The sequence below is a fragment of the Neofelis nebulosa genome, chromosome 1, assembly GCF_028018385.1.
Source record: "Neofelis nebulosa isolate mNeoNeb1 chromosome 1, mNeoNeb1.pri, whole genome shotgun sequence".
Lineage (NCBI taxonomy): Eukaryota > Metazoa > Chordata > Mammalia > Carnivora > Felidae > Neofelis > Neofelis nebulosa.
The window spans coordinates 167,602,895-167,618,293 of record NC_080782.1 but is presented as its reverse complement, the minus strand read 5'-3'; positions in this window follow the sequence as shown (position 1 = coordinate 167,618,293).

Genomic DNA, 15,399 nt, shown 5'->3' with positions numbered 1-15,399 from the left:
ACAACATATTTCCCTTTCCAGGTATTTTCAAAGTTGGCAAAATTTGAAAAGGACAGAAACCAATCTTAGACTGAAACATGGAATATGTTACACTGTATTTTGATCAGCAGCTTTCTGAACACTTCTACATGCATTACCTTGGTGTTTTATACAGCAAGCTTATGAATGAGATGTCTGTTATCACACTCCCCATCATTCCCCTTTGCAAATGATAAGACAGGAGATTTGAAGGATTGCGTAATTTGAAACTACGCTGCTTCCACGATGTAATTACAAGATTGTGTTAGCATTTATCACGGAGTCAAGATCCTACTAGATGCTCAGTATTTACCCAGCATGTGGACCCAATAGCATAAAAGACCATTTTTATCATGACACGTATTCCTACAAAAATTTTATGCTTAATGCTGACCACCATGAGGTCAAATATCCTTATCAGTCCAATTTCCTCGAAGGTGACAGTCACAAATGTTTTGACTTTTGGTCTCGTTTAATTTTAAAATGGGATTTTCGGGCCTCCAAGATAAAATAACCAATGAAAGAGGAAAAGAGAGTTTTTGATTTTCTCGATGCACTTTCTACCTCTCCCTCTTTCAGGGTTTACTTTCATTCTTTTGTTTCTCCCACTGACCTTCCTATTGGTGGTTTTTTCCCAGTTAATTATTTGTAGACTTAAGATTTCAAATGCAACTCCTTTCTTCCCTTCCCGGGCTACCTTGTGAACAATCATAAAGAAAAATAACCAGGGAGCTAATAAATGTCATTTTTTCCATGTTATATAAAGTATTTGTAAAACAGTAAGCACTGTTCAAGTATCCTTAGAATTGGCCATTTAAGACTTTAATATCTGGCACTGAGAAAAATAGTACTTTGAAAGCTTTCATTTTATACCTAGGCTATAGAAATTTCAGCACCTACTGATAGGTTGTGAACATTTACAAGTGAATGAAACAAATTAAATGGCAAACTCCTACCCGTGTTTGAAACATAATATTTTAGTGGCTGCTTTATTTATCAAATAAAAATAGAACACTGAGAAACTACTCAATTAACTTAGTTTTATGATTCTTTGAAACAACTTGGCTAAAAATTGCATTATAGGGAGGAAGATATATTTTATATTTTTGTATTAATTCAATCTATTTCTCAGATCTCTGAGGTCTTATGCCAGAGTCTCAGTGGATCACAGAGACTATATGTTTATATCTGCATATCTGGCTCTGTATCTATTACCTCCTTCCTTTCATGAAGGTTGTTTGGAAATGTGAACCTGGGTGTTTTTCATCTACAATACTTCTTTTGTCTCTCCTCTGTTGCTCCAACCCACTTTAGTTAACGCTTTAGACCTTACAAGGCAACTAGCTCGGAGAAGGAATGATACAGCCAGAAAAAGTCCATTTCAAGCATCATTCGAAAGAATGGTTTCAAACGCATGGCCTGTTGATGTGAAAGGACTTTCAGCATAATGTGTCTGCACGTGCCATCAATAGGAGACAGTTTCTTGCCCCTGGGCTGGGAGCCTCCTGGTCCCCATCACCAGCCCCATCGATAGGAACTGTGGCAAGGGGACACGTATCAGAATCTAGATAGGTTCATAGAATGTGGAAGTAGAAACTGCGTCCTGCTTCATCTCAGAGACAGAAGAAGGGAAACAGCAGCCTTGCAAACTCTTGGAAGGACTCTGGTGGGGACACCAAATGTGCTAAGTGTGGCGTCAAGGCACCGGGGCCTTCAATGAGCCCACAGCATTCACTGGTATCCCAGAGTACCCATGGAAAGCAGCCAGTGTTTCCCATACTCCCAGGAAGGGCATGCACATCAGCAGAGACTGGGGCCAGCACGTTTGCAGAGGGCTCGGGGTTGCGATGAGGGACTATGCTCGCAAATAACACCGTGGGCCATTGGTCAGATGGCTTGTGAAATCAAGTCATCGGAGCAGGTGCTCACAAGAGCCAGACAGGACAACAAGTCTATGGAGATGTTAGTGTGGTCCACATAATCTAGATCAGACATTCAGCCCCCTTCTACCCTATTATAAAAACAGAGTTCCTGGTGTCTCGGTCGGTTAAACGTCCGGTTCGTGAGTTCAAGCCCCGCGTTGGGCTCTGTGCTGACAGCTTGGAGCCTGGAGCCTCCTTCAGGTTCCGTGTCTCTCTTTTTCTCTGCCTCTCCCTTGCTTGCCCTCTGTCTCTCTCTGTCTCTGTCTCTCCTTCAAAAATAAATAAAAATTAAAAAAATATATTAAAAGATAAATAAATAAAAAACAAACAAGCAAACAACTCCAGAATTGTAGATCAGACCTAGGGAGGAAAGGAGATTAGATGGAACCAAACGCTAATTGATTCCGTAAAATACCTTCTACTGAGGGAAAGGAGCTCCAAATAGAGATGAGTTTGAAAAGATGAGCTTGTAAAAACTAGCATACCCAAGTTTTTTCTGTAGAAACATTACCTATTTCAGATATATCCAAGCTAAGCGGTACCATAGAGTAGTGCATGATAAAGTTCCTTAAGGATACAAATCAAAGTTTCCTAATAGTTCAAGGAGAAAGCACAGGAAAAAGAATTTGGTAAAAGTGAAGAATTACCTTAAGAGATAAACCTGGGACAAAAACTCGATGGAGTTTGCATCGTATACTAAAATGATTCGACTTTCATACCGTTCAAATAATGAGAAGTAGGTTGTTGAATAGGGGGTTGGGATAATCATATCTACGGTTTAGATTAACTTTGAAGAAGTGTCATTGTTTTTAAATGTTCATTTATTTTGGGGCTCCCCAGTGGCTCAGTCGGTTGAGCATCTGACTTCTGCTCAGGTCATGATCTCACGGTTCGTGAGTTACAGCCCCACGTCGGGCTCTGTGCTGACGGCTCAGAGCCTGGAGCCTGCTTCAGATTCTGTGTCTCCCTTTCTCTCTGCTCCTCCCCTGCTCGTGCTCTGTCTCTGTCTCAAAAATAAATAAACATTAAAAATAATAAAAATAAACAAATAAGTAAATAATTATTTGTTTGTTTGTTTTGCAGGGGGAGAGCAGAGAGAGAGGGAGAGAGAGAATCCCAAGCAGTCTGCATGCTCAGTGCAGAGCCCAACATGGGGCTTGATCCCACGACCAGGAGATTATGATCTCAGCCGAAATCAAGAGTCAGACGCTTAACTGACTGAAACACCCAGGCATCTCCAGATTAATTTTATTTAAAAAAAAAATGTGAACTATGAATGCAAGATTTAGAGATTAGAATATTAATTGAGAGGTTATCGCATGTGTCCACGCAGGGGATAATACGGCAGTGAGAGTAAAATATGAGAGGTAGATCTCACAAAGATGGAATTAACAGCATCAGATTTGACTGGTGATGAATTACGGAGAAAGAAAGTTGTCAGAAAACAATTCAGACTTCAAAGACTAAGGGTACGTACGTGGTATTAATGAAGGAGAGGTGTTGACTAGTGGTTAATAGGATGACATCAAACACTTTTAGTTTTAAGAGAGGGAAGAACACCTGTGATAGCAGGTAAGAAATAAATCAACAGGGGAAACATCTAATAGAGATGATAGTTGAAGACAGGGAGGGAGATAGGATTGCTGAGGGCAACAGTACAGGAAAAGAGATTTGCCTATGTGTAGGGAACAAGAAGAGAGAAGAAAGAGCAGAGATGGGAAAGCAGAGAGGTGGGAAATCAGCAGAATGTGAAGATGCCAAGAAATCCAAGTCAACTTTCTCTCATGATCGTGGAGGAGTCTGTCAGTTGAATAGTCAACACAGCTCACTACAACACTGATTGTTCTTAGACGTATACGGATAACATAGAAGCTGGCGAGTGTCTTAAAAGCAATTGGCAATAATGACAATGACTCTGAATTATGCATGTTCCTTCTTCTGGATTTTCCAAGACTAATTCCTTTTTTTTTTTTTTATGTTTGTTTTAATTACAATGTCTATGCATAGTGTTTCATCCTGAAATTTTTATTTTCCAAATGGTTTTCCATTTTAAAAAGACTAAATAAAGATTCTGACTAAGCTGTACTTGTGGGAATTCCTAGATCTTTTTATAGGAAGTTATTTTAGTCAAATGGAGTTGGGAATCAGATTTCCAGTTGGAAAGAATAACAGAGACATGCAAATTCAGAATATAGCTGTACAGCACCCTCATGTTAGTAAAGAAAGAAAATTTTGAGTCATCTAAATAGTAACCACTAAGCATCTGAGTATTTAAAAGAGTTGAGGCAGAAAAAGAAAAAATAAAATAAATCCTGTATGTTACTCAAGTTTTCATTTAATTTAGTGAACTTCAGAGGGCAAAAACACTGATAGAGATTGCTTTTTGCTTATTCAAATCCAGGGGTCCTTCTGCTTCTGGACAATGAAGATTTCTTGTTCAGGGTCCCTTGCGTTTAGTTGAGGCCAGGAGACTAATTTATAGCCAATGGAATGTCTGACTCCCTAAACTGTAAATACCTTCCAGTCGTGACCGCTCACATTTCTTTCTCATTGGTCATTTGGATGGGATGACCGTTGGCATCTTAGAAGTTAAGGATGGAAGAGACTCTATCAGCCTGATTCCTCAGGGAATCATGCGGAACCAAGCGCCCGTGATGGATCTGGAGCTGCTCCGGCTGGCTTATAGAGAAAACTGAATTCCTACTGTGTTTGTGCCATTATGCATCTTGGGGTTTATTTCTTAAGCAGCTTGTGTTACTTCTAATTCAGACACCCCCAAATTCAGCATCATTGGGGAACTTCCATCCCTTGTCCCTTCTCTCTCTGTCTCTCCTACTGACTCTTTCCCTCCCTTCCTTCATTTAATTATTACGCTCTTCCCCCCTCCTCCAGTCCTCATGCTGAAATAGAGAGGTGAGGATACTGCCTGTTGTTCTCACTCCTTACTGCCAGACACAGTTCTTCCCATAATGGACTCTGGTCATCTTGCCGACTTCCATGCCATAGCCCTACATGCACCGAGGTGATAACACAAAACTCGTAATGGTCCTAAGTGTCTTGTTTGGGGAAGGTGTCTTTCAACACATCGAGCTTCAAACTTCTTGGCATCCTATGTCGCTACTTCATTAGTACACACTTCACTTAAGCAGCTCGCCATCATATGCACATTGAACTCCTTTGTCTTTCCCTTAAATGTGTTTGAATATTTTCAAATCTGGTGTTCTCTTTTGGGTCATAGCTTCCCATTTCGCTACTGTGTTTAGTCTGGCACATGCGTGCTATCTTCAGTGGCCTCACCATTTCGATGGCCTCGGCTTATTCTCTCTGCCTATAAGCTTTGCTTGATACAGCATCATCCAGTGTCTATCCAGTGTGTCGTATTTGAATATTAGTGTCTAGTACCCGGATCTTATACCCAATCACTTCAGCTACTGTTTCACCACGAACAACCCCCTTATTTCCTTCAGCATCCCCCGCCACTGCCACGCTCCTTCAGCACACAGGGTTTGAGCACTTCATGGGAATCTGGAGATCAGGGGAGAGGTCCTGAATGCAGTTATAAATGCAGGAGCCGGGGCGCCTGGGTGGCGCAGTCGGTTGGGCGTCCGACTTCAGCCAGGTCACGATCTCGCGGTCCATGAGTTCGAGCCCCGCGTCGGGCTCTGGGCCGATGGCTCGGAGCCTGGAGCCTGTTTCCGATTCTGTGTCTCCCTCTCTCTCTGCCCCTCCCCCGTTCGTCCTCTGTCTCTCTCTGTCCCAAAAATAAATAAATGTTGAAAAAAAACATTTAAAAAAAAAAATTTAAAAAATAAATGCAGGAGCCACCAGTACTTAAGGTCACGGGACTAGAAAAAAGTCTTCTAAGTGTGAGACTAACTAGAGAAAAGGGCCCAGAATCAAGTCTAAAATAACTCTTGAGAAAGAGCTAACGAAAAAGAATGAGGAAGAGAGTACAGTGAGCTCCAAAAGAAAATTCAAGAGCATTTAGTATTGCTGAAGGCAACAATGGATGTATCACGTCAGGTTCTTGTAATTCAAGCAACAGAAAACAGATGAGGCTAACCTCAGGGAAACGAATTGATGGGGAAAATATTTCGAGTGACACAGAATTGAGCAAAAACTGGAGAAAACTTTGAAACTATAGGCGGTCTAGGGTAACTGGAACTTATTCATGGTCTTATCACTGGGTCGGCTAAAGTCTAAATATTTTGGTCATTGTGTTGCTCTGTTTAAAAGTTACATACCCAAGAATGTTACGCCAGGGCAAGAGTAGAAGTGAAAACCCACAAACCACACAATTAAGTGGTTAAAAATGATAAATCTCGGGGTGCCTGGGTGGTTCACTCAGTTAAGTGTCTAACTCTTGATTTCAGCTCAGGTCTTGTTGTTAAGGTTGCGAGTTCAAGCCCCGAGTTGGACTCTGCACTGGGCGTGAACCCTATAACTTTAACAAAAGTTATACGTCTAGGTAAGAAATTATTCATTGAAATATATTATTTGCTCCTACCTGGGCAAGTATACCTTCAGGTGGAGAAATATGTGTAAAAATACAATTTTATATAGCTGAAATTGGGCAAGACGTGGAGGATGAGTAGACCATATCATTGAGCATATTCGGATGAGTAATGACATGAAGACACACGATGTATAAATTATTACATAGTTATTCACACAAATCATGTTTTGTTTTCATTTCAGAAAAATGCTGATTAAATCATTGTAAGCATTTTTACATAATTTGATTTTTATTGTGACATGAAATTTAAGAAAATGCAATTATTCAACCGTATAATTTTAAAGTATATTTTCATCAGAATTGTATATCAGAGTCTTTATAAGATTTGAAGAGTTAAGACAACTTTTCATATTTTTAAATGTCACCTTTCTTGAAAGGTATTCAAAATTATCTTTAACATAAAAGGCAAGTTCTAATTAATACCAAAATATATTAAGTCATTTACATAAACTAAACTTTATCTACTTTTTAAAAAAAATTTTTTTAATGTTTATTTATTTTTGAGACAGAGAGAGACAGAGCATGAACGGGGGAGGGGCAGAGAGAGAGGGAGACACAGAATCGGAAGCAGGCTCCAGGCTCTGAGCCATCAGCCCAGAGCCTGACGCGGGGCTCGAACTCATGGACCGCGAGATCATGACCTGAGCTGAAGTTGGACGCTTAACCGACTGAACCACCCAGGCGCCCCAACTTTATCTACTTTAAAAGTAATTAAATCTACAAGAATAATTAAATCTTACTAAATAATGTTGATAAAAACAAAAGTACTTACAATTTTACAATTTAAAATCTATCTGCCAAAATGGGAAGTCAGTATCATGCCTCACGCTTGGTAAATTATAGACCTACATGCATCAAAATTTAAACAGGGATTTTCAAAAATTATAAATGTTTCTCAACTGCCTCATGCAAAAAATACACTTATATGTAAATAATGCCGTACTATTACAGTATGCCTCTGGAATCATGTACAGGAATACAAAGGGAAGCAAGAAAATAAGCGTCCAGCCCTACTGTTGGAAATGATAGCTCATCGACCAGTCCAAAGCTGTGTCTATTTTTACACCAGCAGAGGCATAGCCCACAAACCTTAGACATAGCCATCTTTTAAGGATGTTGGGCAAGAGACGAGGAAAGATTTTCTATGAAGCCTGAATTGTATTAGGCAACAGAGCAGATGTTAGGGGTACAGGTAATCCTGGGTCAGGGCTGAGCACTGGATCCTGAGTGATAGAACTGTCTATGTATTTGTTAAATAACAGAGCCCACAGTAGTGAACTTCATGCCAGGATCTCAGACTAGTCCTGGTTGGGTGATCCCCTAAAGTGAAATTAGGGTATACTAATTAACTAAGGGGGAATAAATAGAGGTCAAACAAAAATACAAGAAGAGAGAATTGGTCAATTGGTTAAATGTGGCTTAAGTAATTTAAAAATCGGATATAGAAGTATTCACTTGAACTTTGCAACATGGGAGTCACTAATGACTTTAGCAAGATCAGTTTCACTGAAGTGGAGAGGAAGGAAATCCGACTGAAGTGAACTGAATTGTGAACGGGAATGGGAAGGGAGGAATAGAGACAGTAAGGCTTATCCCTCGAGAAATTGCGTGGTAAATGGTGAGTAGAGGCAGGGATGGTCGTGTAAGGAGGATAGAGGGTATGCTGTATCAATGTTGTAAGATAGGAGATACTAGAGAAATGTATTATGCTAAAAAAATTAGCATAAAGGGATACATGGATGGTTCGGAAGATAAGGGGAATAATTAAGAGAGCAAAGACACTGAATAGAGGAGACCGAGGAGGGCCAGAGAAGAAATAGAAGAACTGACCCCCAGTATCAGAGGAAGGTGTAGCCAGAACACGAGGTGGGACTCATTACAGAAACTGATTCAAGGAGGTTTAGGGAAGCAGGATTTGGTAGGTAGTTACTTAGATCCAAAACATATTGAAAAAGCTATTTTCCTCAATAAAATTAGTCATGATTCCAGGGTACTGTGGCCTAAGACTTTAAAGAGCCCCACAACTCAAAAGGGATAGAGGGAGTCTCAAACCTACATAACACGAAATCAGATGTCATTGCACCCATGATGAACAAATGACTTCCAAAGTGGGAGAAAGAAAGCATGAAGAACAGGAGAAAAATGATACTCTTAACAGAAATGAGATGACAAGTTGGAGTGAGTGCCATCTTTCTAGAAAACACTGGATGTGTTTAGAAGTGATAATGAGATATCTAAGTAGAAATGACTTCGGGACACTGAGTCAGAATTTAAGACCAGATATTGGAATCTGGGAGTAATCATAGTCTCCTCTCTAACTCTTAGCACATAAAAAAAAAAAAAAGAAAGAAAGAAAGAAAGAAAGAAAGAAAGAAAGAAAGAAAAAAGAAAAGGAGGAAGAAGAAAAAAATAAACCGAACACTTTAATTTTGTATGTATAATATGAACAATTTATAGCAAAATAAAACATCTTTTTTCTAAAAATAGATTCCTACATGTTTTCTTAATTCTACATTAAAAACCATTTGATCTTGTTTTGTACTTTTTAATAGAAAAACATTTATAATATACAAATGCGCACAGAGAGTTGAATCATTAACTCTATATGTAATAAGTTTAGTTTATTAAAAGCATTTTTATTGGTCTCTCTTAAAAGCGATGTCACTATTGCCTATGCAAAGTGAGTTTTAGCAAACTAGTCTAATATAACAAGATGAAACTTTCACATTGTTCGGATTTATCTCAAATCTTCTGGCTCATAGAGATGATCATGCCTTGCCTCCTAACTGAGCTAATGTAATTTGTGTCACTTAAATTATCGCTGTGAAACTAGGCGAGAAAATTTCGATCCACATCTAATTGGTGAAGCTTAAATCGCTAAGTGTACTGATGAGAGATTCAAAAGTTTATAACAAAAGAATTAAGAGAGTGAAAATAAAGGGAACTGTCGAGTAGAAAAAAATATATATTGAAAACATATTTGGAGGAAAGAGTCTGTAGAAGCGATAATATTGTGGAGGTCTAATCTCTCCCTTCTGGAACATCTAGTACCACATCAAAGAGGGGGAATATAAAATACGCCACATTTTGGGGCACCTGGGTGGCTCAGTCGGTTAAGCGTCTGACTTTGGCTCAGGTCATGATCTCACGGTCCATGAGTTCAAGCCCCGCGTCGGGCTCTGTGCTGACAGCTCAGAGCCTGGAGCCTGCTTCAGATTCTGTGTCTCCCTCTCTCTCTGACCCTCCCCCATTCATGCTCTGTCTCTCTCTGTCTCAAAAGTAAATAAACGTTAAAAAAAAAAAAATTAAAAAAAAAATTAAAAAAAAAATACGCCACATTTAAAGTGCTCTCTAGGAAGTTTTAAGAGTTGAAAATTACCAATTAATGAAAAATCAAAATTCCTATTAATGGTTTAGACAGAATGGACTAAAGTGCTGTTCTTTTTTTCCATTTTGAAACTTTTAAGAGTATTTTTTGCCATTTTTAAATAAACTTTATTATTATTATTATTTTAGTTTTTGTTTATTTCTTTTGAGAGAGAAAGCAAGACAGTGCAAGTGGGGGAGGGGCAGAGAGAGAGGGAGACAAAGAATCCCAAGCAGGCTCCACACTGTCAGCATGGACAGAGCCCAACATGGGGCTCGAACTCACAAAACTGGGGGATCGTGACCGGAGCCAAAACCAAGAGTCGGACACTTAACCGACTGAGCCACCCAGGTGCCCCTAAGTAAACTTTATTCTTTAGGACAGTTTTACATTTACAAAGCAATTGAGAAGCTAGAACAGAGTTCCCATATATTCCACACTCTGTTTCTCCTGTTATTAATACGTTATATTAGTATGATACATTTATTACAATTATAAACAAGTATTGCTACATTATTATTTTTTCTTTCTTTCTTTTTTCAGTAGGCTCCAGGACCAGCATGGGGCCCCACGGGGACTTGAACTCACAACCCTGAGATCAAGATTGAAGCTGAGATCGAGAGTTGGACACTTAACTGACTGAGCCACCCAGGAGCCCCATTGCTACATTATTTTTCACTGAAGCCCATATTTTGTTCTGATTGCCTTATTTTTTACCTAATGCCCTTTTTCTGTTCTGGGATCCCATCCAGGGTACCACCTTACATTAGTCACCACTGGCTCCTTAGTCAGTTTCTCAGACTTATCTTCATTTTTAATGACTTTAACTGTTTTGATGAACACTGGTGAGATACCTTATAGTTTATCCTTCAACTAGGCTTTATCTGATTTTTCCCCATGATTAGACAGAGGTTATGTGTTTTGGGGAGACAGAAGAGAGAGGTAGTCTGCTATTTTTATCATATCATATCAAGGATACTTGGTGCTGACCTTGATCACTTGGCTGAGATAGTGTTTGTCAGGTTTCTTGACTGTACAAGTTACTCATTCTTAAAACTCCTTTCCATCATGAGCTCCCTGGAAGGAAGCACTGTGAATTGCATACGCTCAAGGAGCCATGCTCCCCACTCCTTGAGGTGGGGGGGGGAGATGTCTACACAAATTATTTGCAATTTCTTCTGCATGGTGATTTGTCTCTTCTTCCCCATTTATTAATTTACTCCACCATTTATTTATAGCCGTGCAGGCTCATGCATATTTATGTTATTCTTTGGGTTATAATCTAATGCTATTTTGGTTACTTTGCTGCTCACATTATTCCAGTTTGGCCGTGTAGCCCTTCCAGTTTGCTTTTGTGTCCGTATGACATCCCCCACGAATGTGAGTTTGGATTATTTCTCTTGAGGACTTTTATACCTCCTGACACTTCAGGAGGCTCCAGGATCATCTTGTATTTTCCTTCCCAAGTACTAAAATCAGCCATTGCTCCCAGGATCACTGTCTTCTTTCCTTAGAGAATGGAATTAGTGAGCCATTCTGGGTGCTGGGTGAGCTCACTGTGTCGATGCCATGGATTCTAGTCCCTGTTAGCCAGCGGAGCAAGGAAACATACCCCTGTGTACTAGCCTGTGTATGGCCGCACATCTACAGATATCTCTATATGTAGTCAAGTGATCTATATCGAGCTAAATATGAGTTCATATTAATGATGTCTTCAACTCTAACCTATGACTACACAGATCCTTCTAGATCCTTCTAGACTTTTCCCGTTGGCCAGTGCTATTTTAAAATGGTTGTTGTTTTGTTTTGTTTTGTTTTGTTTTTGAGAGGCACAGGGGAAGGGCAGAGAGAGAGAGAGAGAGAGGAGAATCCCCAGCAGGCTCCACACTGTCAGCACAGAGCCTGATACAGGGCTGGATCTCACAAACAATGAAACCATGACCCGAGCTGAAACCAAAAGTCAGACGCTCAACCGACTAAGCCACCCAGGCGCCCTGATGCCAGTGCTATATTAAAAAGGAACAGAAAAAATATTTTTTAAATACCTGAAAGAAAAATAGAGATAGGGCTTGAGCCCCAAATTACTCCCAATGCATATTTAATTAACATGGGTAAATTTTTTTTTAAATTTTTTTTATGTTTACTTATTTTTGAGAGAAAGAGAGGGAGAGACAGGGTGTGAGTGAGGGAGGGGCAGAGAGAGAAGGAGACACAGAATCCAAAGCACGATCCAGGCTCCGAGCTGTCAGCACAGAGCCCAATGCGGGGCTTGAACTCACCAACAGTGAAATCGTGACCCGAGCCAAAGTCAGACGCTTAACCAACTGAGCCACCCAGGTGCCCTTACATGGGGACATTTATTTAGACAGAGGTTAATATTAGCCCAATTTGCATGTAGGCCAATATTGTACATGGAACTTTGTATAGAAGCAGGCAACATGGATGTCTTCAAGGTATACTTTGATATTTACCACTACCCTGGCTATTTATAATTTTTGAAATCTCATCGTTTGAGAGACAACTACTTTTTAAGTATTCTTTGTCCTTATGAGCTCTCTGTGAAAATGACATCAGACCTAAGGAATATCACACAATCTATTAACAGTTTCATAAGCAAGGAGCATTCAGAATTCTCATGCTCAACCTTCACCAGCACTTAGTTGATAGCTGGGCAAAGAATTAGGAATACCAAAGAACTGACTGAGTTTGGAGTATAGCAAGGATAAAAATAGAGATGAAGAATGCCTTGTGATCTCACGCGATGTTAGACTTCAGTGCCCAAAAAGGCAACATGAAGCCACTAGGAAGAACTTGGGATCGACAGAAGCTTGGGCGAAGAGAGGATTTCTCAAAAAGGGTCTTACAGCCTAAACGTCTCCATTTCTATTAATATTGGTGAGATGGATTATTCATTTAAAATCACTCGGTGCAGTGAATTTTTCTTACATGAATTAAACATTATTCAATGATTGAGAACATTATTTGAGTTCCCAAAAAAAGGTACAATAATTTCTGTGATATAATTATTACCCACAATTATTTATTAGTCTTTACCATCAATAAAGGATATAAAGATTTACACTATCAAATGTGCTTTAGTTAGTATTTAAACAGTCCCCATCTTTTGAAAAACACAGATGATGAGGCCCTCGGTGGAATCCCGGTGTTCTCAAGAGGGGCTGCCTGCCCCTCCATCCCAGGCCTGGGACACGGGAGTCACTTCCTCAAGCAGGGAAGAGGAGAGAAGAGCTGTCAGCACTCCCTAGAATGAACATTCCTCTCTTTGATAACTACCCATGAAAAGGGAGAGTTGGAAGAAGTCAATTAAGGCTGCCCCCAGGAGGAGAAAGCCGAAATCCAGTTTGTTGCCCTATTTGGGAATTCATGAAAGAGTCAACTCAGGGCAACTGGCCTCCATCCATTCCTTCCAAATATATGTTTTCCCTGCCCTCCCCAACTCATCTGCGTCCTCTGGATGTCTCTTAGCCCCCTGACCCATTTCTCTGCACTTTGGTGGGTATTTTCAGGCACTCCTGCTTCTGTGAATGAGGACCGAAGACAGGAAGAGGAAAACAACAATCCCCAAACCCTGAGTACTTTCCGATTCTTCCTATTCCCTGTCTTATCTATATGACGGGAAAGAAAACCCAAATTCGTTTGCCAGGCGTGACCGGAACCAAAAGTACAGCCAAGTCACAGAAGGCTGGCAGAAAGCAGATCATTGAGAGCACAGGTTCGGGAAGACCACACGGGACTGGGAAAGATCGTATATTGTGGGCACAGACGGGCAAGAATTTGAGGCTAGAGAACATATTATTTATTAGCGTGGTGTGCAGACAGCCCATATCAATCATCACTTGAGATGTTTATAAAAATGCAGGTTCTGGGGCCACCTACTGACTCACTGAACCAAACTGCTATCATAAATGTAGGGAATTGGCATTTTTAACAATATGTTAAGGTTTGAGAATCACAGTTGCAGAGATTAGAAGGCTCAAAAGGCTTTTCCAGAAAATCTATGGATTGAAAAAAAAAATTTATACAGTTACCACAGATGGAAAAAATGTAGCTATTTAGGAACCCTGGTCTAAGGTAGAGATAAACTGGTGCCAATGAAGGATGGTATATCTTCCCCTTCTGACCAGATGTAAGCCTCTACACTCGGGACTTAGCAGATTCTCTCAAGGGCTCGGAGTCCTAAGGTCAGGACCTGCCCTCTCCCAAAACAGGGGCAGGAATGTTGGAATTAACTTCTCTTTAAGAAAAAGAATTTCCTTCCAATTTGGGGATCTAAGGAGGGAGAGGGAGAGAGAGAGAGGCAGGAAGGGAGAGTCCGGACGAAGGTTTTCAGATAAATGACCCCTGGACCTAAGATTTTTATTTTCTTCTGCGCTCACCCACACATTCTTTCGCTCACAGAATTCATAGCTTCCTTTTCAGAGAAGCCGGTTAGGAGACAAGGACACATGAGGAGGGATTTTAGTGATGTTTTCTTGATGGTTTTTTGTTGTTGTTGTTGTTGTTGTTTTTGTGTTTTTTTGTTTTGTTTTGTTTTGTTTTGTGTTGATGTAATACCCCTGAGAAGTTTCCATTCCAGAGGACTCCTTCCCTCGGGGTCCGCAGAGTCCTGATGGAGAGTGGTGCTTTTGCGAAGACCCCTATCTTTGTTTATACTCTCAGCCCCGGGAAGGCAGACCCGAACAAAAGGCCTTCTGATTTCATTACTGCGTGTGCTTTGATCTCAGTGTGCCTGCCCCGCCAGTGCCTGGCCATCATCCTCAAGCGGGCAGTCTGGGGTACCCCCACGCACGGTCTCTGCGGGACCCCCCTTCCACCAGGTTGCAGGGTCAGGGCTTTGAGCGCAAAGCCCCTGCTTCTTCCTACTCTGTTTTCCACACATACCATCCGTTCATTCCCAAGTACGCTTTACCTTGTCTTCTTCATTGATCTCGTGGCATAAAAACACGCCCGATTCTATCATCATTGCACGACGCCTCAGGCTCGCTGTAACTCACCAGCACCTAGGTTTTACACTCCACGTCACTCATGTGGCCGTATTGACTCTCCTGGGCTGTCGTTAGGGTAACTGTCATCATTATCTGCCTGCCATCTCAGGACCACCCTAGGCAATTAGCCAGGTCACTGGATCAAGGTTCACAGGCAAATGATTGATTATGATTCCTAAGTTACCTCTAACTGTCTACACCGCTCAGGTGGAGAGGGTCCTATAGGACAGTGGAGGAACTGAGCATTATTAGAGAGCTCCTTGAGTCCTGGTCAACTCAGCTCACAGCTGGTCTGCCGAGACTGACCCAGGCTTCTAGAACATCCGCATCCCTCGCTGACCACACAGCCACGTAATCTGGGAAAGGCAAATCCGATGAAATGTACAGCCTAGACACGTCCCCTTCTGCAGGGCGATGTAATGACGCTCTGATGGCCCACGACTCATCGGAAGGGTGTGCTATGAACACTCACGCTGATCGATGGTGTGTGTTGTTGCAAGCACAACATGCAAGGGGGAAGCGAGAGAGGTGGAACACACTCTCCAGAGCCACAGAGCTGATCAAAAGAAG